General features: G+C 30.4%; 1 protein-coding gene and 1 long non-coding RNA gene across 4 annotated transcripts in view; both read right to left on the bottom strand.

The window, feature by feature from the left end:
• The window catches only part of LOC110018745 (epimerase family protein SDR39U1 homolog, chloroplastic), a 129,485-nt gene that overhangs the window by 10,059 nt on the left and 114,390 nt on the right, over positions 1-5,036 (bottom strand). The gene's annotated exons all lie outside the window — the stretch shown is intronic.
• Positions 2,712-3,561, bottom strand: LOC110018749. Its single transcript, XR_002293394.1, has 2 exons — positions 3,335-3,561; positions 2,712-3,004 (listed from the first exon to the last, which is right to left on the bottom strand). It is a non-coding gene; the product is annotated as an uncharacterized LOC110018749 (long non-coding RNA).

Here is a 5,036-nt window from a genome sequence, read left to right as displayed (position 1 = left end):
TTTAGTTCATTAATTGGAGGTCAAAATAACAGTTTGTTATTTATTTAAGTATACTAGAGATATATTATTTACATTTTATAGCGCACAATTCTTATGAAAGTATAAATCTTGCGCCTAAATTTTCATATTTAAAAATATATCACTCAAATTGTATTATCGCATCAAAGATTACACTTTTAATATTTTCTAAAAGTCAATACATTTATTCATGTATAAGTTTAAGCGTAAGATATGTAAATACATCAGATTATTTGAGGTATTGTGTATTGTTTGATTATAAAATGTGTTGAATTTCTAATTTTAATTTTTAGGTGATGAGACATTTTAGGTCTGAGGTGTTCCATAAATTGGATGAGATTGTAATATTTGATCTATTTTCTAATGATCAATTGAGGAAGGTGACGAGACTTCAGATGAAAAATGTAATTGTTCGTTTGGCTGAAAGAAGAATTGTGTTGGGGTTAACAGATGCTTCTTGATATTATGCTATCAAAATCTTATGACTCTGTAAGTGATTCTCTTTCAACTCATTCATCATTTTGTTTTTCTCAAACTTGAAAAAAAAAATTTCATATTATCTTATGTTAAAGTTATTTGCTAATATCTTTTTTTTGCATAATTTAATATAGTTTGATTCTCATATTATTATTATTATTATTTTAGAGCATTTTGATACATAACACTTCAACTATTGTTATTTACAAATCTTGTATTTTTTTTCATCTATTTTTTTTTATTCTTGTTAAAATCAAAATCCATGATAAACACCAAACCAATATTTTCATTTTTATCAAATTTTCAATGATTTGATCATGAAATGCATGTACTAATTTTGTAAATAATAATATTTTGAGCGTTGTGTATGTAATCATACATATTCTTTTGTATTAAATAATGTGCTAAATTTATTTTTGCATAATTTTATGTTGTTTGATCCTTTTATTATTATTATTATTATTATTATTATTATTATTATTATTATTATTTCTAATAATATTATTATTATTTCTAATAATATAATTTTAGAGTCTATATGAAGTATTATTTAGTAGTATAATATATTCTTATCACTTTAATATATTTATATTTAAATTTAGTTGTATTATTTAGTAGTCTGTATTGAGTGATATGACATATAACTTGAAATCAAAGCTGAATAATAAAATTAGCATCTTTTTAATATAAAATACAGAAAGATTTACATATATACCACTCAATTCTTATGTATTTACATGTCCAACACTTAAATGTCAATTTTTCACATAATTACCATCATATACATGAATGTAAAACTTAGTTGCTACATATGTAAATACATAAAAATTGAGTGATGTATGTAAATCTTCCTATATTTTATATTAAAAAACTGTTAATTTTATTATTCAGTTTTGATTTCAAATTATATACCATATCACTCAATACAAACTGTTAAATAATACAACTAAATTTTAAAATAAATATACAAAAGTTATAACAATATATTATACTAAATAATATTTCTTATAAACCCTAAAATTATAATATTATGAGTTATAATAAATAATAATAATAATAAAAAGATTAAATAATATAAAATTATGCAAAATTAAATTTAGCACATGATTTAATACAAAAAATATGTATAATTACATACACAACACTCAAAACATTATTATTTATAAAATTAGTATTTGCACTTCATGATTCAATTATTAAAAATCTGGTAAAAATGAAAAATATTGACTTGAGGTTTATCATGAATTTTGATATAAGCGAGAATTCAAAAAAATAGAAAAAATAAGGTCCAAAATTTATAAATTGTAATATTTGGAGTTTTATATATCAAAATGCCCCAACAAAATAATAATAATATCAAAATAAAACTATATTAAAATTATACAAAAAAAAAATTAGCAAATGATTTTAACAGAACATGATATGAAATTTTTTTTTTCTTTAAGTTTGAGAAAAACAAAATAATGAATGAGTTCAAAGGGAATTACATACAGAGTTATAAGATCCAGATAAGACAACATCAATAGGAATCTGTTAACCACAACGCACTTCCTCTTTCAGTCAAACGAACAACTACATCTTTCAATTTGAAGTCTCACCAACTTTCTTAATTGATCATGAGACAATGAATCAAATATTACAATCTCATCAAATCTATTGGGCAGTTCATGCCTGAAACTCCTCCTTACTTCAAAATTAAAATGAAAAATTCAACACATTTTATAATCAAACAATACACAATACTTCAAATAATCTGATGTATTTATATATCTCACGCTTAAACTTTCATATTAATTTTAGTGTTTTAAATTTTTGCATGAATAAATGTATTTACTTGTAGAAAATGGTAAAAGTTCAATCTTTGATGTGACAATACAATCTGAGTGATATTTTTAAATATGAAGATTTAAGTGCAAGATTTGTACACTCATAAGAATTGTGCGCTATAAAATGTAAATAATATACCTCCAGTACACTTAGATACAAAACACAATTTTCACAATTCTTATATAATTATATATCTCAGATTTAAACTTTATTATTTACATACAAAACAATTGATATTATAAAGTTATGCATGTAAAAATATATTTCACATTTAAAAATGAATTTAATGCATTTTTTAATGTGAAACTAAAGATTTGAGTGTTATCTGTAAAAATAGAGAAATCTAGTTATAAGACATGTAAGATATTTAAATACATTAGAATTGTGTGTATGCAAATATATACATCATTCATCACACGATCATTGGTCATTTTCATTGAACAATTGCTAAACATGTCAGCGAGAAGATGCTCAGCACCAAAGTTTGAATTAATGATAATGACCGTGTTACAGAAATCCACAGTCTTTCCTTGACAATATGTGAGTCGACTATCATTGAACACTTGAAGCAAAGTGTTGAAGATAGACATGTGTCTTCTCCACTACATCAAAGAGCATCAGACCATATGATCTCCTCCGCACCGCCTCGGTGAGTTGCCCTCCTTCCTCGTGCCCCACATATCTGCAACACAAAACAAAAAGCTTATAATTCATGGAGATCTATTTAATTAAAAATATATGGTACATATTAAGTGTGAATTATTGATATTACGATGATACTTAAGTTACTTAAACATGGACCCAAGAATACTTGCCATAAAACATTACCATAATAAATTTTAATAAAAAAAAAAACTCGAACCCCTTTCTGGCCTCTTATATAAAAAAAGTTATAATCTCCGTAATTTTAACTAGTAGTAAAATCGAGTGAACCAGCAAGAAATCAGGGAGATCGAGCAAGAAAATCAAGCAAACAAACGACGCAACCGAGGAAACAAGCAAAAGCCAAAACCCTTCTTTGCCCCCCTAACCGGCTCTCCCGCAAGACGAAGAGAAGAAGGACCTCGCCGGCGGGGAGGAACGTGAGGTCGCGAAAGGAGGAGAAGAAAGGAGAAGTTCTCGGTCTCGTGAGCTAGAGAGGAGAGGCTAGGGCTTCGTCTCAAAGGACTGAATCGGGGATAACGGCTAGGGCTCTCGATCGAACGGGTGAGGGGAGTGCGGCTAGAGCCGTTGTGAGGGGTGGCGTGAGCCCTTTTAAAGGATATTTCTATTTTTTTTCTTTTTTTTTCTTTTTTTTTAATTAGGTTCTTTCGTTAGTTCTTTCTTTTGTTTATGTTATATGCCCAATTTACGTATCATTTATTCATGTACGAAATTATGATAATAGGTTCTTTCGTTTGTTTATGTTATACGACGTATCATTTATTCATGTACGAAATTATGATAATATTAGTGTTCTACCCATGTAAAATCGACCTTTCAGACGCACTCGTGCAGTTTGTTTCGTCACCCAGAATCATCTAGACAAATTTATCGAAGATGGGGTCAATTTGAGTTGATTCGTGCATTGCGTGCAAATGTGATCCGTCAAGTTAATCGGAGTCGTTCGACAAGTGAAATGTCAACCGATCCTTGCCTAAGCGACAACCATGCTCTCGACAATAGGTTGTCAACCCGTGCCGAAGGGTCTCAAATTTGTATTATAAAGGTTTTCATTTTATTTTTAAATTTGAATTTGATCTTAGGTAGTGGAATATATGTGGATTATGTTGTTTATGTGTGTATTATGCAAATTGTGGTGCATCGAAGAACGAAAGTTCCTAAGTCCAAAAGGCCTCCTTGGAGCACTCTTAATCCTTGTAAGAACCCGCCTTAAATTTCAAAATGTTGGTTTCAATCGACACATCTAGATATTGAGGATTTGAAACCACACATATGAGATTTAAGGGGAGTGAAGGAGTGGTTCGAAATTCTTAGTGGGGTAGGTCCCATTATTAGTCATCTAGGATAGTCAGTAAGAAAGTCTTATGGTTATATCCTAAATTTTAGATAAAGCATTTAGACTTCACCAAAAATGAGGTCAACATAATCTAATACAAACTGATGGAAATAATATGAAAGAGGATACAAAAAGAGTTTTTACATAGAAAACTCGGAAGAAAAATCACGGACTCTAAACTAGTTGAAATGATTTCCCTATGTTATTATAAGTTATAAGATTTTGATGGCCCTTAAATAATTGGGAGAAATATTACACAAGTGACATGAATTTCTTTAGGGGAGTGGCGTAATATGTCAGGGGAAATGGTGGCATCCTGACAGTAGCAGTCTAGCGACAACAATGGTGGTCGCGACAGATATGACCAAATAGTGGTGGCGTCGACAGCAGTGGTGATTAGGAAGCAACGATGGTGGCGTCGACAGGGGAAATGGTGGCATCCTGACGGTAGCAGTCTAGCGACAACAATGGTGGTCGCAACAGATATGACCAAATTGTGGTGGCGTCAACAACGGTGGTGATTAGGAAGCAACGATGGTGGCGTCGACAGTCCAACAGTTAGTCGGTGGTGATTAGGAAGCGACGATGGTGTTCTATGGTTAACAACTGGTCAACGTCAGCAGCCACATAATAGCATCCGATGGGTATCAGACAACGGTGGTTTGGTGAAAACGGTGGCAGGGGGGTGGTGGGATGTTGGCGGGGTGGGGGGGGT

This window comes from Phalaenopsis equestris, unplaced genomic scaffold, assembly GCF_001263595.1.
Source record: "Phalaenopsis equestris unplaced genomic scaffold, ASM126359v1 Scaffold000036, whole genome shotgun sequence".
NCBI classification, from domain to species: Eukaryota; Viridiplantae; Streptophyta; class Magnoliopsida; order Asparagales; family Orchidaceae; genus Phalaenopsis; species Phalaenopsis equestris.
Note: the sequence above shows the minus strand (reverse complement) of the source record. Positions and strands in the feature narration are given on the sequence as shown.